We start from the raw sequence: 24,791 nt of genomic DNA, 5'->3' as shown, positions 1-24,791 counted from the left end.
AGAGGGAATGCTGGAAATAGAAAATCTGAGAAAACGATTGGGAACTTCAGATGCAAGTATAATCAACAGAATGCAAGAGATGGAAGAGAGGATCTCTAGCGTTGAAGATACAGTAGAAGAAATACATTCATCAGTCAAAGAAAACACTAAAGCCAACAAAGTCATGAACCAAAATGTCCAAGAAATTTGGGACACCATGAAAAGACCAAACCTAAGAATAATAGGGGTCGAAGAAGGAGAAGAATACCAACTCAAGGGCACAGAAAATATATTCAACAAGATCATAGAAGAAAACTTTCCCAACTTAAAGAAGGAAATGCCTATGAAGATACAAGAAGCTTATAGAACACCAAACAGACTAGACCCCCAAAAAAAGTCCCCTCGCCACATAATAGTTAAACAACTAAACGTACAGAATAAAGAAAGAATATTAAGAGCAGCAAAGGAAAAAGGCCAAGTGACATATAAAGGCAAACCCATCAGAATAACACCCGATTTCTCAATGGAGACTTTGAAAGCCAGAAGAACCTGGACAGATGTAATGCAGACACTAAGAGACCATGGATGTCAACCTAGACTAATATACCCAGCAAAACTTTCAATCACCATAGATGGAGTGAACAAGACATTCCATGACAAAGCCAGATTTAAACAATACTTATCCACAAACCCAGCCCTACAGAAAGCACTAGAAGGAAAATTCCAATCTAAGGAAGTCAGATACACCCTCGAAAACACAGGCAACAGATAAAGCCACAGCAGTAAACCCCAACGTATAGAAGTACCCACACATCACCACCAAAAAATAACAGGAATGAACAATCACTGGTCATTAATTTCCCTCAATATCAATGGACTTAATTCACCTATAAAAAGACATAGGCTTACAGAATGGATACGAAAGCAGGACCCATCTTTCTGCTGCATACAAGAAACACATCTCAAATTCAAAGATAGACACTACCTAAAAATAAAAGGCTGGGAAAAGACTTTCCAATCAAACGGTCTTAAGAAACAAGCGGGTGTAGCCATCCTGATATCCAGCAAAATAGACTTCAAACTAAAATCAATCAAAAGAGATCAAGAAGGGCATTACATACTCATCACAGGAAAGATCCACCAAGATGAAGTCTCAATTCTGAATATTTATGCCCCAAACACAAGGGCACCCACATATGTAAAAGAAACATTACTAAAGCTTAAATCACATATAAAACCCCACACATTAATAGTGGGAGACCTCAACACCCCACTTTCACCACTGGACAGATCTCCCAAATTGAAACTTAACAGAGAAATAAAGGACTTAACTGATGTCATGACTCAAATGGACTTAATCGATATCTACAGAACATTCCATCCTAACAAAAAAGAATATACCTTCTTCTCAGCACCCCATGGAACCTTCTCTAAAATTGACCACATACTTGGCCACAAAACAAATCTAAACAGATACAAAACAATTGGAATAACCTCCTGTGTTCTATCAGACCACCATGGTCTAAAGTTGGATTTCAACAACAACAAAAACAACAGAAAACCTGCAATCTCATGGAAACTGAATAATACCCAACTGAATCACCAATGGGTTAAGGAAGAAATAAAGAAAGAAATTAAAGACTTCCTAGAGATCAATGAAAATGAAGACACCACATATCCAAATTTATGGGACACTATGAAAGCAGTACTAAGAGGGAAATTCATAGCACTAAATGCCCACATAAATAAGTTGGAGAAATCTCACACTAGAGACTTAACAGCATACCTGAAAGCTCTAGAACAAGAAGAAGCACAGTCTCCCAGGAAAAATAGACGCCAGGAAATTATCAAAGTGAGAACTGAAATCAATAAAATAGAAACAAAGAGAACAATACAAAAAATTAATGAAACAAAGAGTTGGTTCTTTGAGAAAATCAACAAGATAGACAAGCCCTTATCCAAACTAACCAAAAGACAGAGAGAGAGCATCCAAATCAACAAAATCAGAAATGAAAAGGGGGACATAACAACAGACATTGAGGAAATCCAGAGAATCATCAGGTCATACTTCAAAAACCTCTATTCGACAAAACTGGAAAACCTAAAAGAAATGGATAACTTTCTGGATAGGTACCACATACCTAAGTTAAATCAAGACCAGATAAACTATTTAAATAGTCCAATAACCCCTAATGAAATAGAAACAGTCATTAAAAGTCTCCCAACCAAAAAAAGCCCAGGACCAGATGGTTTCAGCGCAGAATTCTACCAGATCTTCAAAGAAGAGTTAATACCAATACTCTCTAAATTGTTCCACACAATAGAAACAGAAGGAACATTACCAAACTCCTTCTACGAGGCTACAATTACCCTAATTCCTAAACCAAACAAGGATACAACAAAGAAAGAGAACTACAGACCGATCTCCCTCATGAACATTGATGCAAAAATACTCAATAAAATACTGGCAAACAGACTCCAAGAACACATCAAAACAATTATCCACCATGATCAAGTAGGATTCATTCCAGGGATGCAAGGGTGGTTCAACATACGAAAGTCCGTCAATGTAATACACCATATAAACAAACTCAAAGAAAAAAACCATATGATCATCTCACTGGATGCAGAAAAGGCATTTGACAAAATCCAACACCCCTTCATGATAAAGGTATTGGAGCGATCAGGAATACAGGGAACATACCTAAACATAATAAAGGCAATTTACAGCAAGCCAACAGCCAACATCAAATTAAATGGAGAGAAACTGAAAGCAATCCCACTAAAATCAGGAACGAGGCAAGGCTGTCCACTCTCCCCATACTTATTCAATATAGTACTTGAAGTTCTAGCCAGAGCAATAAGACAACATAAGGAGATTAAGGGGATACAAATTGGAAAGGAAGAAGTCAAGCTTTCCCTATTTGCAGATGACATGATAGTATACTTGAGCGACCCCAAAGATTCCACCAAGGAACTGATACAGCTTATAAACACCTTCAGCAACATAGCAGGATACAAGATCAACTCAAAAAAATCAGTAGCCCTCCTATATACAATGGACAAAGAAGCGGAGAAGGAAATCAGAGATACATCACCCTTTACTATAGCCACAAATGACATAAAATACCTTGGGGTAACACTAACCAAGCAAGTGAAGGACCTATATGACAAGAACTTTAAGTCCCTGAAAAAAGAAATTGAAGAAGATGTCAGAAAATGAAAAGATCTCCCATGCTCATGGATAGGCAGGACTAACATAGTAAAAATGGCAATCTTACCAAAAGCAATCTACAGATTCAATGCAATCCCCATCAAAATACCAACACAATTCTTCACAGACCTGGAAAAAATAATACTCAACTTCATATGGAAAAACAAAAAACCCAGGATAGCCAAAGGAATCCTGTACAATAACACAACTTCTGGAGGCATCACAATCCCTGACTTCAAGCTCTACTATAGAGCTACAGTAATAAAAACAGCTTGGTACTGGCATAAAAACCGACATGTGGACCAATGGAATCGAATTGAAGACCCTGACATTAATCCGCACACCTATGAACATATAATTTTTGACAAAGAAGCCAAAAGTGCACAATGGAAAAAAGAAAGCATCTTCAACAAATGGTGCTGGCAAAACTGGATATCAACATGTAGAAGGCTGCAAATAGATCCATATCTATCACCGTGCACAAAACTTAAGTCCAAGTGGATCAAGGACCTCAACATAAATCCAGCTACTCTGAACCTGCTAGAAGAGAAAGTAGGAAGTAGTCTTGAACGCATTGGTATAGGAGACTACTTCCTAAATAGAACACCAGTAGCACAGACTCTGAGACAAACAATCAATCAATGGGACCTCTTGAAACTGAGAAGCTTTTGTAGAGCAAAGGATACGGTCACCAAGGCAAAGCGACAGCCTACAGAATGGGAAAAGATCTTCACCAACCCCACATCTGACAGAGGACTGATATCCAGAATATATAAGGAATTCAAGAAATTAGACATCAAAATGCCCAACAGTCCAATTAAGAAATGGGCTATAGAACTAAACAGAGAATTCTCAACAGAGGAAACTCAAATGGCCGAAAGACATTTAAGGAACTGCTCAACATCCCTAATCATCAGGGAAATGCAAATCAAAACAACTCTGAGATACCACCTTACGCCTGTCAGAATGGCTAAGATCAAAAACACTGAAGACACCTTATGCTGGAGAGGATGTGGAGCTAGGGGAACTCTCCTCCACTGCTGGTGGGAATGCAAGCTTGTACAACCACTTTGGAAATCAATATGGCGCTTTCTTAGAAAATTGGGAATCCATCTCCCCCAAGATCCAGCTATACCACTCTTGGGCATATACCCAAGAAATGCTCAACCACACCATAAGAGCACTTGTTCAGTTATGTTCATATCAGCATTGTTTGTAATAGCCAGAACATGGAAACAACCCAGATGCCCTTCAACTGAAGAATGGATAAACAAAATGTGGTACATATACACAATGGAATACTACTCAGCAGAGAAAAACAATGGCATCATGAGGTTTGCAGACAAATGGATGGATCTAGAAAAAATCATCCTGAGTGAGGTAACCCAGACTCAGAAAGACAAACATGGTATGTACTCACTCATAGCAGGATACTAGACATGAAACAAGGATGACTTGTCTGCTACTCACATCACCAGGGAGGCTACCTGGAAAACAGGACCCCAAGAAAGACACAGGAATCACCCAATGACAGAGAAATGGAATAAGATCTACATGAACAGCCTGGACATGAGTGGGGGTAATGAAAGGCGAGGGTTGAGGGAAAGAGAGCTTGGGGGGAGCGGGAGATCCCAGCTGGATCAACAACAGAGAGGGAGAATAAGGAATAGGAGACCATGGTAAATAAAGACCACATGAGAATAGGAAGAAGCAAAGTGCTAGAGAGGCCCACAGAAATCCACAAAGATACCCACACAACAGACTGCTGGCAGTGGTCGAGAGACAGCCCAAACTGACCTACTCTGGTGATGGGATGGCCAAACACCCTAATTGTTGTGCTAGAAACCTCATCCAACTACTGAGGAATCTGGATGCAGAGATCCATGACTAGGCCCCGGGTGGATCTCTGGGAGTCCAATTAGCTAGAATGAGGAGGGTTTATATGAGCGAGAATTGTTGAGACCAAGGTTGGATAAAGCACAGGGACAAATAGCCAAATGAATGGAAACACATGAACTATGAACCAATGGCTGAGGGGTCCCCACTGGATCAGGCCCTCTGAACGGATGAGACAGTTGATTGGCTTGATCTGTTTGGGAGGCACCCAGGCAGTGGGACCAGATCTTGTGCTCATTGCATGAGTTGGCTGTTTGAAACCTGGGGCCTATGCAGGATTGTTTGGCTCGGCCTGGGAGGAGGGGACTAGACCTACCTGGACTGAGTCTACCAGGTTGACCTCAGTCTGTGGGGAAGGCTTTGCCCTGGAGGAGATGGGAATGGGGGGGGGGTTGGGGGGAAGGTGAGGGGGACGGGAGGGGGGAGAACAAGGGAATCCGTGGCTGATATGTAGAACTGAATTGTATTGCAAAATAAATTAATAAAAAAAAAAAAAAGACAGATTCAGATGTAATAGTTTACAATGTGTGTAAAATATACGTAGGCTTTAAAGAGATAAAAAAAGGTGATATATACAGTTATAGAAACAAACACATAGTTTTAAAAAATAAAGTCTTTAGAGAGACAGTAAAATTAATATAAAAAATAAGCCACGTGAAGATGAATATTACACAGAGAATCTGGATTGTGTTGTCTTTGGGATTTTTAACTGCAGAAAAACATTTGATTGTAAAAACTGTTGAGTTAAACCAAAATGTATATTTTAAAGGTACCTTGACTTCAAATTTTGAATATAAGGATATGTTACTTTGGAAAGGAGACTCTGCTTATGTTCCCACAGAAGGCCAGAGGCTATGGATTCGTTCCAGATTAAGATACATCAGGTTTGACCAGCCAAGACCCCCTGAAAGGTCTCCGATGACACCATGGCCCAGATGATCCAACATCCAGAACCGTTTCAAGGCAACTGGCTCAGACGATACAGCCTCATGGACTATTCCATAATCCTAAAATTTTCTTTGTTTCCCCATAAGATACAGCGCCCCCCTCCAGCAGGAAGTAGTAAGAGAAGCTACGCCCAAATTCCCAAATTATATGTAATTTTACTTTGTTAAGGTTAAAACCTTCCTTTTTGAAAAAAAAAATGGGGGAAGTGCTGTGGGATGTTCTGTATGGCAAATGTGTTGCTAATTAGTCAATAAATAAAACACTGATTGGCCATTGGCTAGGCAGGAAGTGTTTGCGGGACAAGGAGGAGAATAAAGCTGGGAAGTGGAAGGCTGAGTCAGAGAGACACTGCCAGCTGCCACGATGAGGAACAGCATGTGAAGATGCTGGTAAGCCACGAGCCATGTGGCAAGGTATAGATTTATAGAAATGGATTAATTTAAGCTGTAAGAACAGTTAGCAAGAAGCCTGCCACGGCCATACAGTTTGTAAGCAAAAAAAAAAAAAAAAAAAAAAAAAAAAAATATTCTTATTGTAATAGCAAAAATAAAATCATGACCATAGGCCTAATTGTGTGTGCATGTATATGAATGGAGTGATATATATATCTCTATACACAGTTACATCTATTTTCTCACAGCTACACATCTTTCTTTTACATACATGTCTCTTCTACATCTCTTTTCTACACAGCTTTATCTTCCTTGTCTCCACACAGTTACAAATCTCCACACAGCCACAGCTATACATCTCATTTACATAGCTCTCTCACCATACAGCACTTTACACAGTTCCTACACAGCTCCTCTACGTAGCAGCAGCAGGTCTTGCACACAGCTCTCTCTCTCTCTCTCTCTCTCTCTCTCTCTCTCTCTCTCTCTCTCTCTCTCTCTCTCACACACACACACACACACACACACACACACACACACTTCTACATTACTCATTCACTCTTTACTCACTCTTTCATTCACTCACTCACTCTCTCCTACTTCTCTCCTCCCAACAGTGCTGAGAGAAGATCATGCAAGAGGAGACATGAAAGATTTAAAAACTTTAGACCCCGTATCCCCTTCCTTTGAATATCCCTTCCCTCTCTCATAGTTCCTACTGTATATCTAAACTCTGTAGATATATGGATTATAGCACACTTATTGAAGTTTTAAAGCTAATATCCACATATAAAAGGATATGTATCATATTTGTCTTTTGGGTCTGGGTTAACTCACATAGGGTGATTTTCTTTCTAGTTCCATCCATTTGCCAGTAAATTTCATGATTTCATTTTTTTTAACTTCTGAGTAACAATCCATTGTGTAAATGTACCACATTTTCTTTATATGTTTATCCACTGATGGGCACCTAGGCTATTTCAAATTTCTGGCTATTAGAACATCAAAGAACATGTCTGAGCAAGAGACTCAGTAGTTAGATATAAATTCCTTTGGGTATAAGCCCGAGTGGTGTAGCTGACTCTTGAGATAGAACTATTCCCAGATTCCTGAGGAACCACCAAACTTCTTTCTATAGTGTCTGTACAAGTTTGTACTACCAGGAATGAATGAGTGTTCCCCTTAACACACATTCTCAGCAGCATGAGCTTTCATTTATTTTATTGATCTTGACGATTCTGACTGGTATAAGATGAAATCACTAAGTAGTTTTTATTTGCATTTCTCTGATGCCTACAGATGTTGAACATTTCTTTGAGTTTCTATGCCATTTTTTCTTTGTTAAGAAATTTTTTATTCAGTTTAAATACCAACCACAGATCCCCCTATCTTCCCTCCTCCAGATCCTCTCCAAGTTTTTCCCTCCACAATCCACCCCTCATTCTGTCTGAAGAAAACGTAAGGACTCCCTTGAGGAGTCAGCAAAGCCTGGTACATTCAATTGAGGCAGGTCCAAGCCCTTGTATTTCATGCCTTGAGAACTCTCTGTTTAGTTCTGCACCCAATTTTCAATTAGATTATTTGCTGTTGTTTTTTTCTTTTTGTATCTAGTTTTTTTTATTTTACATATAGATAGGTAGATAGATAGATAGATAGATAGATAGATAGATAGATAGATAGAGATAGAGATAGAGATTATGCATTAAGCCTCTATCAGATGTTTGTTAGTAATGATTTTTTCCATTCTGTAGCCTGCACTTTGTTCAAATAATGATATCCTTTGCCACACAGAAGCTTTTCAGTTTCATGAAGTCTCATTTATTAATTGTTGTCCTTAGAGTCTATGCTATTAGTGTTCTATCCAGAAAGACTATTTTTGTGACAATGATTTCAAGATATTCCTACTTTCTCTTCTATTACACTCATTCAGTGTATCTGGCCTTACTTTGAGATTTTTGATCTGTTTGGAGTTGAGTTTTGTGCAGGGTGATAAGTATTGATATATTTGCATTCTTCTACATGCAGCCATCCAATTTGACCAACACTATTTTTTGAAAATTCTATTTATTTTCCAGTGTGTATTTCTGGATTTGTTGTCAAAAATCAGATGTTCGTAGGTGTGTGAAATTATTTCATGGTGTTCAGTTTCATTTCATTGATCAAATTGTCTGTTTCTTTGCAATACTGTATGTTTATTGCTATGGCTCTGTAGTGCAACCTCAGATTGGGAATGATGATACCTCTAGCATTTTTTTAATCATTTAGGATTGTTTTTGGCTATCCTTGATTTTCTTTGTTTCCATATAAATCTGAAATTTGTGTTTTCCATTCTTGTGAAGAATTGTGTTAGAATTTTGATGGGAATTGCATTGAATCTGTAGATTGCTTATGGCAGACTGTCATTATCACTATGCTAATTATATCTGTTTATGAGCATGGGAGATCTTTCCATATTCTGATATCTTCCTCAATGTCTTAAAGCATTTAATATACTAGTCTTTGACCTGTTTGGTTATAGTTATCCTCCGATTTTTTTTTTAGGATATTGTTAAATGTATTGTTTCCTTGATTCCTTTCTCCAAAATTTTTTAAGAAAAATTACTGATTTTGTGAATTAATTTTATATATCCTACTAGCAGCTCAACATTACAGCTGAAAGTTGTAGAACAAAAGCAAGAAATCATACCCAAAATGAGTAGATGACAAGAAATAGTCAAACTCATGGCCAAAATCAATAAAATAGAAACAAAAGAAAAAATACCCAGATTCATTGCAAAAAAAATCAATAAAATTAACAGCCCTTATTCAAAGTAACTAAAATGCAAATAAAAGAACCAAATCAATAAAATTAGAGACAAACATGGAAACACAACAACAGATACCAAGGAAATCTAGAAAATAATAAAGGCATATTTTAAAAACCTGCATTTCACCAATTGGAAAATCTAAAAGAAATGGATAATTTTTCTGATATATATTATACATATGGATATATATGGACATACATATCCTCTTAAAAAGTCAAATGAAGATACTTAAGCAATTTATACAGACATATAACCCTTAATGAAATAGAAACAGTCATTAAAAATCACCCAACAGCAACAGCAACAAGAAAATCCCAGGCCTGGATAGCTTTAGTGAAGAATTCTACAGGTTTTTAAAGAAGAGGTAAGGCAAATACTTGTAAAATTATTCCACAGAATAAAAACAGTAGGAACATTGCAGAATTCTTTTAATAAGGCCACAGTTACCCTGATAACTAAACCACATACAAGAAAGGATTACGGACTATTTTCCCTTATGAACATACAGGCACAGAATATAAATAAAATAGTTGCAAACTGAATAAAGCAACACATCAAAAGAAAACAAAATCTTTCACCATGATCAAGTAGGTTTCATCCAAGAGATTCAAGGATGACTTAACATACAAAAATCAATTAATATATTCATCATATAAATAGACTGAATGACAAAAAACACATGATCATCTCATTAGATACTGAAAAGACCATTAACAAAAATCTAACACTCCTTTATAATAAAAGTCCTGGAGAGACTAGGAATACAAGACATATACCTCAAAGTAATAAAGATTATTTACAGAAAATGAATTGTCAATATCAATCTAAATGGTCACAAACTCAAAACATTTCTACTAAAATCAAGAACAAGATAAGATTGTGCAGTCTCTCCATACCCATTCTATAAAGTACTTGAAGTCTTAGCTAGAGTAATAAGACTACTGAAGGTGATCAAGGCAATCTAAATAAGATGAGAAGAAATAAAAGCATCTTTATGATGATAAGATATTATGTACACCTGACCCTAAAATTTTGAACAGGTAACTCTTACAGCAGAAAAATACTTTTTACAAATTAGCAAGACACACTATTATTTCCTGAAAATCAGTAGCCTTTCTATATAAAATGGCAGATGGACTGAGAAAGAAATCAGGGGGAAAAGCATCTTTCACAATAGCCTAATAAAAATATCTTGGGGTAATTCTAACCAAATTAAGTGAAATCTTGTATGATAAACACTTTTTAAGTCATTGATAAAGAAACTGAAGAATATATCAGAAGATGCAAAGATCACCCATGCTCATGGATCAGTGGGATTAATATAGTAAAGTTTTCCAGTCTACAAAATTAAACTATAGATTTAAAGCAATTCTCATCAAAACTTAAACAAAATTCTTCACAGATCAAGAAAGGACAATTTTCATTTTCATATGGAAACACACACACACACACACACACACACACACACACACACACACATAGCTAAAACAACTCAGAATAATGGAATCGCTGGAGATATTACTATCCCTGATTTCAAATTGTAGAACGCAGCTATAGCCATAGTAACAAGCAGCATTATATTGGCAAAAAATAGACATATCAACAAATGAAATAAGAGTTGAAGACCAAGATAGAAGTCCATACACTACAGACATCTGATTTTTGATAAATCAGCCAATAGTACACACTGAAATACAAGACAGCATCTTTACCAAATATTATGGTAGTTCCTCAAAATCTAGGTATACAAACAACACTTGGTCATATACCCAAAAGATGCTTCATTCTACTACAGAGAAACTTGCTCAGCCATGTTCATTGTTGCTGTATTAGCAGAAGTTGGAAACAGCCCGGATGTCTGTCAATGGGTGAATGGATAAAGAAAATGTGGTACATTTATACAATGGATTGTTACTTAGCCATTTTTAAAAATCAAAATCATGAAATTCACAAGTAAATGGATGGAGCTAGAAAAAAATGGTCTTGCATGAGGTAACCCAGACCAAGAGTGACAAATACGGTGTATATGTGCTTGTATGTGGATGTTAAGTCTTAGATAAGCAAGCTTCAACCCATATAACCACAGAGGTTATGTATAGAGTAAGCGATGAGCATTGCATGTTGTAGCTCCCTAGGAAGAGGAAACAGAATAGATAGTTATGGATGGACACAATGAATGATGGGATGTGAGGACAAAAACGGGAGTGGAAGAAAGGAGGGGGATGAAAGAAGAACTATTGGGAGGGACAACTAAAACTGAGAGCCATTTGAGGGTTTGTTTCAAAACCTAATACAATAAAAGCTTCCTAAAATATCTACATGTATGACAACAGTCTCAATGAAACTACCAAATAAAGGAGAGATGCAACCTTAACTGAACATCTCTTGTCACCCATTGAAGCATCTGGTGTCAGGAATGGGTTACATCTAATTGAGTTGTTGTACAAAATGGGCACCAGGCGAACTCTCCAAAACCAAGTCTATTGTCAAGGCCCTTGGTTGCTCTCCTCGATCTAGCTGTGAGGCCCTATTGCTGAAATCAGCATCTATTCAACTCATGAACATGGAGAAGTCGATCTGGTGCCCACCTAGAGCCTTCACCTCTACCAAGTAGTGTTCATTGTACTTGAAGGTACTCTGCGTGCTGTCAAAGACAAAGGTAGACACCAACCCAACTGCAAACACTGCACTCTACAATGATGATGTGTCTACAAGGTGTGCTAGTGCAATAGTGGCACAAGGCTTCTGGGAATAACCAAGAAATATCTGATTGGATTTAAGACCCACTTCATGAGATGAAACTCTTGCTTGACACTGCTTGGTGGTCAAGTTCCTAGAATGAGATAGGTCAGGGACTTAGGGGAAAACCAAACACTATTGCATCCTAAAGAAATGTTGCAATAAAAGGAATCCTAGAGACGTTCTGCTATATTTGTATATCAGTATCTTTCTCAGCCATCATCAGAGAGCTTTTCTCCTGCAGTAAATCTGAACAAATACAGAGACCTACAATTGGACAATGTGCAGAGACTGAGAGACCTTGAGTGCTCAGTCATGAATGGCATGACATCATCAAATTCCTTCGGTGTTCAAGGAACACTGCAGAAGAGGGAAAGCAAAGATTGTCAGAATAAGAACATCAAGAAACAGGCCTTCTGAACAGAGCAAGTTAGATGCACATATGACCTAACAGACACTGTGACAGCAAACACAGGGCCTGCATGGATCTGCATCACTTGGGGTTCCAGTGCTGAAAGATGAAGTGTACACAAGCCCTCATCCCTAACCCAGACACTATCTCCAACTGATAACCACTTGCAAATGAAAACTTAGATTTGTCCAACTGAGACTCACTGCAAATACACACCACTTTCAAGGGCAGGTCCAATATTCAGCAGTAGATGGCCAACACAAAACAAAATCAATGTTATGTGTTTTAGGTTCTTTATATCATAATTATTTGTCAGGGCTTATTATTACTTTATTTTTACCTGTCATGTCTTGTTTACATAGCATGGCTTCCAGTTTTGTGTTTCTGTGGGAATCCTGTGTCTCTGACTATGTGTGTCTCTGTGACTATATTTGTTTCTTGTGTTTTTTTCTTCAGCTCTTGTTCTTTAGATTGCTTCTTTTGTCCTATTCCGGTTTGCTTGGTTTTGTTTTGCCTTATTTTATTATTACTCTGTAGATGCCTATTTGTTTTCTAAAGAGAGACATAAAGTGTGTGAATCCAGATGGGAGGGGAGATAGAGAGGATCTCAGAATTGTTCTGGGAAGAAAAAACATTATCAGAAAATATTCTATAAAAACATAATTTCAACAAAGAAAAAATAGAAAAGAACAAGAAAGAGAAGAAGGAGAAGCAGGAGAAGGAGAATAAATGAAGGTGTGAGGGGTTATGTTAGAAGATTAGGCAGTTGAAGGGAAACTTGAGGGTGGATGTGATTATATTTCACTGTATAAATTTATACAATTCTCTAAATAATGCCTTTGGTCTAAGATGACGCATCCAAATTTCCATGATTTCAAACAAAACAAAATCCATTATGGGGAAAAAAATCTCTTGTACATTTTCTCTTTCACAGAGCTATCTTCTTCATAATTTGGTGGATAGAAGTTGGAGCCATGTATATTCTGTGCAAGAAGTCTGTCATTGACCCACCAGGCCAGAGCTAACTGTACCCTTAGAACATTAATATTTTATGATTTTGCACATTGGGGTTTTGTTTTCATTTATTCATGCTCGGAAAATATAGATCAATCATACAATCGTTGGAGCTCCTAGAACATTAAAAAATTATGCTTGTGCTGTAAGCAGCCTCTTATTCAACAAATCGCCAGCATAGTTATTCATATATACGTTCAATTTGATCTGCACCATTACTTAGGGATTCCTTCTGGTAATGTATGGGTTGTGGCATTTTCTATGTGTCCTTTCTCACTTCAGCTTACAGGCAATGGATTTTTCCATGATTAGAATAATGTCAAAATATATAACCACAAGGAGTCATCATCTCACTAACAAATCAAATCCTTTCATAAAAGCTTTTGATTTAATTTCTCAGCATAAAATGACCTCTTCTATTAAAATCCCACTCACTTACAATAATCTATCATTATGCTTGTCAATCTCTTCTAGTCACGAACATCCCAGAAGCTGAGACTTATTTATGTTTGCTTGTTTCATTTTTAAGTCATATCATTAGTATTTAGGAAAATGACTAAACATATTATATGCTCAGTATGCCACTTGCTAATTACCTGAAATGATTGAGATAATATAAGACAAAGAAAATAAATCATCAATTTATTTTTTAACAATTTAACACAAAGGGCTTTGTCCGGGGTTCAAACAGTGCTATGTGAGACAGGGATGAGAATGCATGCAAAGTTCTTTGCCCACAAATAGTGATTGTAGATCCCAATACATACTTTGTCTTAATATTGAACAAAAAGTTCCAAAAATGACTATTTAACATGCTTTCTGATTACATAGGATGACATTTTAGTGAAGATCAGAGGAGTTAGAACTGTGATATATGGACAAGCCACTGACAGAAAGTATGTATGTCATAAACAGACAAAGAGAAAAGACAAAGTCCATAGATATGAAATCCTTTGTTGTATTCAGCTAACAGGAAACAAACCAGTGTGGCTGAATCTTCTAAGCAATAGGAAGTGTGACATGAATGATATGCGGGGAGGTGATTTAAGCAATTAATCAGAGGCAAGGTTTCCCGGAAAGACCTGGCTAGCTTTGAAATACTAATCCTCCTGCTGCAGCTTTCTGAGTACTGGGATTATAGGCATGTGTCACCAGGCTTGACACAGATTACAATTTAAAACCCTAATGTCACTGGTGAAAAAGAATAAAAGGGGGTAAGGCAAAGAAGAGCAGAAAAATGCAGAAGAAGAAGAAGAAGAAGAAGGAGGAAGAGAAGGAGGAGGAGGAGGAGGAGGAGGAGGAGGAGGAGGAGGAGGAGGAGGAGGAGGAGAAGAGAAGAAGAAGAAGAAGAAGAAGAAGAAGAAGAAGAAGAAGAAGAAGAAGAAGAAGAAGAAAAGAAAGAAAGAAAGAAAGAAAGAAAGAAAGAAAGAAAGAAAGAAAGAAAGAAAGAAAGAAAGAAAGAAAGGAAGGAAGAAAGGAAGGAAGAAAGAAGTGTCAGTGAATATAACCCATTAAAATTCTGTCTGAGCCAGTAATACTCAAAGAATGAAATGATACTCAGAAGGAGGGGGATGTTGAAGAAGAAATGAGTGGGAAAGAACAAGGAAGAAAGGAAGGGAAGGAAAAGAAAGAGGAGACAGAGGAGTAGAGTAAACTCATTCAACAAAAGTACCAACAAGAAAATCTACAAGATGAGACAACACGTTTCTCCTGTTGTCAGAGAATACTTTCCCTGAATCTAAGGGAATGTCTCTTGGTTCAGGGCTTCTCACACTTTAATACTCATTAGAATCATCTTGGTCTTTCATTAAAATGCAAGTTCTAACTCTGTAGGTCCAAAGTGGAACTTTTGGACTACATTTATATTTAGTTGGTGTACATTATCACATATTTGCTGAACAGTTGCCATTTCATTGTGCCTGTGTTCTATGAACTCTTCTTCCCTAGTTAAAAATTGCAGTAAATCATAGTCAACTCGGTAAAGAATGTGAGAACTTACCCCCATATAACTATATAGAATACATTATCCAACCTCCAATTCCTCTTCCTTACTTCCCTTATGAATCGGAAGTAACACTAGCTAGTTGGATGATGCAGCAAAAATTGGACATATTGTTTTACACAATTCACTGGCTGCAATTCTAGCCGACTTGAGGTCAATGAGAGGCTCTGTCTCACAAAACAAGGAGGACAATTCTTGAACATGGCACACGAGATTGTTCTCTGGCCTCCACATGAATGTACACACACACACACACACACACACACACACACACACACACACACACACACACACACACACAAATAAATATATCACCTGCTGCAGCATTTTCAAGGTTTTTACAGGTATCACTGATGCAAATAGTCATGTAAAACACACTTTGATCATCAGGGTTTAGATAATGCCCTATGTTACAGGAACATATAGAAAGTTTGGGGCAGTTCAAAAACAAAATTGAAATCTGCAGGACTGGTTTCAAGAATTCGGCACTATATTAAAAGGTCAAGTCAAATGATGAACCAGCAAATCTAATGCAGGAAAACAGAAAGCTAAACAGTATATGCTGTAATCATTTCTACAACACCACTGAGATTCTAAGAGAATTAAATTCAAATCTAAGAGAATTAAAGGAGAAAAGGGCCTCCAGACAACTGTGAAGTGCTGCTGGTCTCCAGGCTTTGTACTTCCATACCCATGTCTGATGAAATCTTCTAAACTACCTACTGATCAGCTCTCCCATACTGCTGTGGAGTTCCTCAATGCTTAACTTTGCTTCTTTTGTTTTTAGCAAATGGCTAAGATATTAGAACAGTGATGGGGTGGTGAGATACTCTGGGGTGCATTTGAGATGAATTTATCTTTACTAACCTTTTCACCTTATATTTGCTTATATTTTTAAGTGAGAAAATACCTCAGAAAGAAACAAAGATTTACATTCTGGCATTATACTCTAACTTAACTAATTACATCAGGCAGTCAAGATAAATTAGTTTGCACCTACCAACAGCTATTTCAGTGTTAAAGTTTGAACAGTGTCTGTATTATTTGGAACTTGAAGATCTTCAAAAGCTCATATGTTAAACTCTTGATCTTCAGGGTTGTTTGTTTGTTTGTTTGTTTGTTTGTTTTTTCCTTAGGAGATGATAGAACACGTAGAAGGTTGGACCTGTTGGGCGGTCCTGGGGAGATTTGTAGAATCCACTCCCTGTTGATTGCTCAGCATGAACTTTGACCAGGTACTCTACAATGTACCAAGGGACAAAAGAATACTTCTACCTCTTCTTGGACTGGAGCCAGTAGAGCTGTGAACCAAACTCAATCTGTTGTCTTATATACAAATCATCCCAGGTATTTTGTTGTACTGATAGAAAGCTGAGTAACCATCAGGAAATTAATGTTAGTACAATTTTATATTTTCCTTCTATTTCTTTTTTTTACATGTCTAAAGTGAATTTTAGTTGGTTTCACCTTTTATCTTTTTTATCCCCCCTTTCTCCCATAAAAGTAACTCTTTCATTCTTAACAAATCCATCTTCTACATGTGTGTATGTGCATGCCCAACTGATGGCTGTTTGCATGAGCATGAGTGGAGAGTTACTGGAAAGTGAACAGTTTTCTGGTGATTATACCTCTGAAGCATCTGGGGACTAGAGCCTCAGAAGGCCTTCTTCCCTTTGTTGTGGGGCCATGTTGTGCAGGCCTTATGTAGTAACCACAGCTTCGGTGAATTCAGGAGTTCAAGGAGGGGCTTGGCATGTCCTGAAGACATTGTTTTGCACACGCCTCCCCAATCTGTTCTTCAAGCTCTTATATTCTTTCATACTTATCTACATTGAAGATGATGGCTAAATAAATGATTTCCAATTCTCTACTCTGATGTTTTGAGCTTTTGAGTATAGATTTCAGAGATCATAATAAAACTGAAGATATTTTCATGACTAATATACTTTGGTGCTATGGTTATTTGGGATTTTAAAATATTACACATGCCTGGGTTTCTCTGGGTAAGAATTTCAAAATAGTACATTGAAGACATAGAGATTAACAGATTTTTCTATGTTTACCCAGCACATTTGTAAAGGAACAGTTAAAAATAACAAGTACTTACTTCCAGTATTACACAGCACATCGAAACAGATCATAATTAGGAAAAAAAACTTCAACCCATACCGTGGTACTTTGGGGACATGCAGTTAACAGGAGCAAAGTATGATTTTTTTTCACTTTACAAGGTTAATACACAATACTAATGTCTTGAACTTCATTCATTTACTTAATGTAAATTTATAAAAAGATAAAATATCTAAATCTCAGACAGAATTCATTATATTAGAGAGTACACATTTCCACTGTTTGATATTTTTCTTTGATTTCTGTCCCAACTTTGAAAATTCTTCCTTTCATTACTAGAACTTAGAATTAGGATATTCCTTTAGGAAAAAATTCCTCTGTTAGTGAGAGAGTTACATTTGGAATTATTACCTTCCTTCAGTGGTCAGTAATTGATTGACTCACACGGAAGGTTGTAACAGATTAGTCCCAGATTTCAAAGAAACTCGGTAAGCTCTAAAGAGTCGTTCAGCTCCCTGTACCAGCTTATCTTCCTACCCTGTCTTCCACAACTATTAATTCCAAGAGTACCAAAGCAACTTAGTACCCCCCCACCCCTGCCATCCTTTGCAAGCAGCATTAACACATTTGACTTGTGTTTTTACATTTTTACTGGTTTTTCTTCAAGCATGAGCAACTACAACTTTCAATTACCAAAGGCCAACACCATGCTCTCAAAGAAATCGTGCTAACACCTTTCACCTAGCCTAACCTGACAGAAAGGTAGGGCCAGGGCAAAATTCTCTCTACCATAATCCTCTTCAAAAAGGAGATGGTGGTAATAGAGGGGAGAGAGATAAAATGGGTAGGAATATAATAATTAGAGTATACTGCATATATATATACACATATATATATATGTGTATATATATATAAAATTGACAAAGAACAAACTCAATAAAATGATAAAATATGTTCTCTGGCACCCCTCTATTGTCCTTTTCCTTTTTTTTTTTTTAAAGATTTATTTATTTATTATGTACACAGTGTTCTGCCTACATGCATGCTTGCAGGCCAGAAGAGGGCACCAGATCTCATTACAGATGGTTGTGAGTCACCATGTGGTTGCTGGGAATTGAACTCAGGACCTCTGGAAGAACAGCCAGTGCTCTTAACCGCTGAGCCACCTCTCCAGCCCGTCCTTTTCCTTCTTATGTTTCTTAGGAGTAGAGTAAGTTTCATGAGAGTTTGTAACTAATCATTTTTATTTATTATATCTCAAGATAAACTGAACAAGAAAGGGGGAGTCTGATAAATATTCAGTCACTTAGATAAGATTTGAGACTCCCATGGTCTTATAATGTCAGAATAATACAAATCAATAAAAATATCACAGGACCAGTGGGAGCTAATCAAATTGAGGAAAATCTGTACTAATTTAAATGACAGTTTCAAGTTATCTTAAGATGATTAATACAATTAATCCTTATAAAATATGCTAAGAAATAACAACAAAATTGAAACTCAAGTTGAATTTATATGTAATACAATCAGTGAAAACAATTATATGAATATTACTGACTTTCTCCTGCACAGATGGTATTTCTGACACACAGCGGGAAGTCAAACACATTAAGTCTCTTCTAAGACTAATGATGATGGATTTGCAACTGATCCTTATAGACTTAAAGAAGCATTTTTTCTTATTTTTTTAAAAGCAAAAATGACCATATGACCTAGGTCAGTGTCTCCATAAATGACAGGATTGTTTAGTCACTGTTGACCTCACTAAAACATTCCCAAGAAATAAACTATCAGCCTTAGAAATCATATTAGAATTTCAATATTAGTTGTGATAGTATTATTTTTACTATGCAATATATATTTATTTATAACAATCTATATCTCCCACACCCAGGCTATTCATTAATTTAATCAGGCTTATTATAATAATATTGACATTAGTGAGAAAAATCAAACATATGGGCCCCATTCTCTAGATGTTTCAAAATCCATCTTGGGTCACTCATACCAACAATTTAAATTATATTTGCAGTTAATTTCTTAACTAAATTTGTTAACTTTGCTGAGCCAATGTGTACTATCATGCACTTGTGGAGGTCAAGTACAACTTGTGAGTGTTGGTTTTTAACTCCTACGGTATAGTTCCGAAGACCAAGCCCATGACCTGAAACTTGGGGGTGAGTGCTGTTGCTAGCTTAATTACCATGCAAGGCCTCAGATAGTGACTTTTAAAATCTGTATTTATTAACTGCATGGTTCATTTTTATATTTCCATTAGCTAGTAAATACTATATTGCAGGAACATCTAACTACTCAGCATCGAACTTTCACAACATACTCTTCCTCAGGCTTATGTGTAATGGGTGGACATAAGCTGTCTTAGTTATAGAAGGACCTCTAATCTTCTAAGCACAATCTGTGAAGAAATTGTGAAATTATCCCCCAATATTCTAAGGAACTTAATTAAAAACTGAATTATGTTTTAATAACGCTAGAGAAATACCATCGTGAAACAGGAAAAGTGTGCGCCTTGGTACAGGATTGCTCTCACTGAGTCCATATCTATCACTCACTTGCTGTTTGGCCACAGACAAGTCAGTATCTGCACGCAATTCAGCCTTCTCTGAAAGTGGGACTAGTGGTATCCATTCACAGGATTCATTACACTAAAGCAATGACTATGACACTATGAAATAAATGTGTAAAATGTCTATGATGTAATAGATAGCTAATAATAGTTTTATATTATAATAAAAAGAATGGTTAGACCTGTAGCTCCTGTGGCTGCATGTGATAGAATTAAAGCCAAGCACCGTATCTTTCTCAGGTCACATTCTTCATTTAGCAATGTGAAATTAATGAACCAAAAGAAAAGGCACAAAGGTTGAAATATTTCCATGATTTAATATACTATAATGATTTTACCAAGACATAATATGAAAAGTGTGCATCTAAAGGCAGATGGTAGAAAAAAAGGAAATTTGTAACAGTGGCCCTTAATTTGGAGGAAATCAAGAAATCTAGTGATGTGAAGGGAGAAAATAGGTTTCCTTATTCAGACAAAAATATCCCTCTTTCTTAGTATTTTGGTGATTATGTATGTCCATTTTGTTCTCCTCTTACTATGGACTCCAGCATAAAATGGCACTAAATGTTCACTTTTTGAGAAAAGTTACATATAACTGTGACAGAAACATGAATTAGGTGCTGTAACAAAGTCAAGGTACTTTTTTGTGTACTTGGAAATGACTTTTGTTTTCAGAAATCAATTGACAATGTTGGTGTGTTTGCATTTCTGGGTTTTCTATTCAGTTCTCTAGAAATATACCTATATGTTTTGCTGATATCATGCGTTTTGTTTTCTATAGTGTTGTGTTTGTAGCACAGTTTGAAATCAGACATTATTATACTTTTTCATGCCAATCCTGGCTATATGGGGTTCTGTTTCGTTTTAGTTTTGGTTGTGTGTGTGTGTGTGTGTGTGGTTCCTTATGAATTGTAGTATTACTCTTCTTAAAGAGTGACAACCAATTTATTGTAAGGAATGTGTTGACTCTATTGATTGCATTTAAATTTAGAGCAATTTTATCACCATTAACTTTCCAACCAGTGAAAATGGAATATCTGGCCATTTCTGCTTGACATTTTCAATTTTTTTAATCTAAATTTTGCAATTTCATGGTGGGTCTTTCACCTCATTGCTTAAATATATACTAGGTAATTGATATATCACTTTTGCAAATTGCAAGGTTATTCTGATTTCTTTTTCTGATCACTTATTAATGTATTAAAACACTACAAGTTTTTGTGTAATGATTTTCTACCATGCATATTTATATTATTAATTATGGAAAAGTATTTTAAATAAATCTTACTAGACAAACTGACAATTTAAATGAAGAACAAAATTGGACTCTTTTCTAATAATTATATGCTAATATCAACAAAAATGAATTAAATATTCAAGTCCAAGCGTAGAAACTATAAAATTACTAAAAGAGAAGAAATAGTATGCAGCACTGGTCTGAGAAATTACTGTTTGGATTTGACTTCAGTGTCACAACAAAAACAAAGAGAGTCGTGTATGACTTCTGCACCACAGCCAGGACAAATGCTAGTGTACAGACAGTCCACAAATAAAATATCCACACTGTTCAAACAGCTCAGCAGTGAGAAAAAGAGGCAATAGCATTGATTAAGGAATAGGCAAGGAACCTGAATGGACATTTTTCAAAAGTAAATTTGCAAAAGCTCCAAATCTCTAGAGACTGCAAAGCCTATGCTAGCTATGGACTTTGTGGCCATGCACTGAAAGTTGAATGTAGCACCAAGCTGAGAGACACCAAAATGGTACTCAGTCAGACGATGGAAAAGAAATAAGATGTAGGAATAGCCTGAGGCCAATGGATATACAATTGACACTTCATTGGGGCTGACTTACAGTTTCAGAGGCCTAGTACATTATCATCATTGTGGGAAGCATGGTGGCATTCAAGCAGACATAGTGCTGGAGAAGGAGCTGAGAGTTTTACATGCAGACCAACTAGCAGATAGCAGGCAGAGACTCCCACACTGGTCCTGGCTTGAGCATCTGAGACTTCAAAACTCACCCCCTGTGACATACTTCCTCCAACACTGTCAAACTTACTCCAAAAAGGCCACAACTCCCAATAATGCCACTCCCTATGAGCCTATGAGGGACATTTTTTTTCCAACCACTAAATTCTTTATATCTCTTTCTGACACTAATAATTTATAGTCCGGTGGATTATTAGAAAAAAGACATAAAGAAGCAGTTCTCCTATATGGAGTACTAAACTCTGGCGAGAGCAGTCCTCAGGAAAGAAGGAGGTGAATAGAAATGAAAATATATGAAAGCAAAAAAAAATGGAACTGGCTGTAGACAGCATTTACTAAAATGACCATAAAACAATGAGATCTAAACACCTAACCAGATGGGATAGACGTCAAGTTGTAAACCATGAGATGAAGTCCACATGCATATATGTAAAGGCTAGCTTTCATAATATGTTGATATTCAAAATTACTCTAACACCTGTCTTTTAAGGCAATACATGTTTTTCATTATTCCCAGCAGTCACTGTTTTGGGAATTTATTTCCTTATTTCATCATGCCATAAAATCAATTTAACAACTTCTTAATATTGTTGCCAACCTTAGAAAGTTAAAACTACTGATTGGGTTTAAAGCTATCGCCAGGGCCTTTTCTTTTCCCCCAGAAACACAGTACAACTAGAAGAATTTTTATCACAGCAAAATGACCCAGGGTCTTCCATCTCTCTACTGTGTTCTGCACTTTCAGCATAATGATACATGTTGCCATATCAGTCACAAAAGGAAATCATAGGTAGAGATTTAAAAAAACAACTAAAAAAATCAAATAAAACAAAAATCATACTAGTTTTAACTAAAGTACAATTGGTTTGTGTATGGACAGTTAGTGTATGGACATTTGCTGCATCTGAAACTATAAAGTAGTTCTCATATTTAAACCAGATTTACAAGGTAAGCTTGTGAAAAGTTTCTGTTTGGCTTTCCCACCAAATTCTCAGGGTTCATATGCTTGGGAGAGGGGTGGAAAATTTGTATTCCCAAAAAAGTGCTTTGGTCTTGTGGAAGGCCCATGGGTCCCTCTTTGAGCACACTGCATATTGAGTTTAGTCTCGACAAACAGTGAAAAGATATCTCCAAGTAACTGGAAATAATTTAAAGCAGTAGTGAATTTGTGAGACATATCTTTTAAAGACAAGTTCAGAAAGAGAGAAAACACATAAAATTTAAAAAAAAAGCTATCATGAAACACCCTGAAAACTGTTTTCATCTCCAACCAATGTTTCTCAGAAAGCCGTGGTTGTCATTGTCTATTTGTCTAACTTATTTTAAATTTTATGCATGAGCGCTGTATTTACATCATGTCACCACTGTCCCCCTCTTCCAGTTCCTCCAGTGTCCCCATTTTTCCTCCCTCTCAAATTCACAGCCTCGTCCTCTTTATTGTATGCATCTATTATATTTCGTCCATCTATAGCCCAGAGTCCACTTAACGTTGCCTACATGGACATGTGTTTACAGCTGACTCCTTGGAATCGGATGACCTGTTGGGGGACTGTCACTGGAGAAAACTGGTTCTCTCGCACCCAGCAGCCCTTGATTGCCTGTTGCCCTTCATCTAAGGTGAGAACCATGGAATTTCCCCATCCACACTAGCATGCCAATAGATATTCTCATTATACCAGCCTTGCTTAAGAAACCATTTTGTTGTTGAGGTTTCCTGTGTGCAGCTTGCCTGTCATGTCTAGAACACTCGGTTTCACAGAAGGCATCCTGGTCCTCTGGTTCTTACCATCTGTCTTCTTTCTCCTGCACCTTACACAATGTGTCCTGAGCCTCAGGTGTGGGTGTATTAATGAATTTCTTATCAATTAGAGTTGAGCACATCATTGTACTATGTTCTCTTCATTTTTACAAGTTGTAAACCTTTGTAATAGTGTCAATGTGTTGCTAAAAGGATATTCTTTGATGAGGGGTAAGAGATATGGTTATGTGATGTGTGAGTATAAGGATGTTTTTTAAAAGTTAGAAATTAGCCGGGTGGTGGTGGCATACACCTTTAATCCCAGCACTTGGGAGGCAGAGCCAGGTGGATCTCTGTGAGTTAGAGGACAGCCTGATCTACAGAGTGAGTTCCAGGACAGGCAACAAAACTACACAGGGAAATCTTGTCTCAAAAAAACAAAAAAAAACAAAAAAACAAAAAAAAACTTAGAAATTATGTTGGTTTAGGAAAATGGTAGTACTAAGTTTATCTATAGAGACTGTGACCTCTGTAGCCATGGGTAGTTGAGTAGGTGTGCAGTACCAAGCATGAATACCCTGGTCCCAAGAGGGCTTTAAGTTGAATTAGACAGCTCTTGGTTACTGCTAAGATAAAGGTACCACTATTGCTGAATTGGGGATATTTAGCCAGCCTGCTCATCATTGTGCTTTTGCGGGCTTTGCTTTTCTCCTTTGGCAGCTTGCAAGAACTGTCCTACAAGAACCAGTCCTCACAGCTGTTTGAAACCTGGGGCTTATGCAGGGTCGCTTGGCTTGGCCTGGGAGGAGGGGACTGGACCTGACTGGACTGAGTCTACCAGGTTGAACTGAGTCCTTGGGGGAGGCTTTGCCCTGGAGAAGGTGCGAATGGGGGGTGGCCTGGGGGTAAGGGGAGAGGGGCAGGAGGGGGGAGAACAAGGGAATCCATGACTAACATGTAGAATATGTAGAACCAAAATGTATTGTAAAATAAAATTAA

Source organism: Peromyscus californicus, unplaced genomic scaffold (assembly GCF_007827085.1).
Source record: "Peromyscus californicus insignis strain IS unplaced genomic scaffold, ASM782708v3 Scaffold_9__1_contigs__length_137607984, whole genome shotgun sequence".
Classification (NCBI taxonomy): Eukaryota; Metazoa; Chordata; class Mammalia; order Rodentia; family Cricetidae; genus Peromyscus; species Peromyscus californicus.
Note: the sequence above shows the minus strand (reverse complement) of the source record.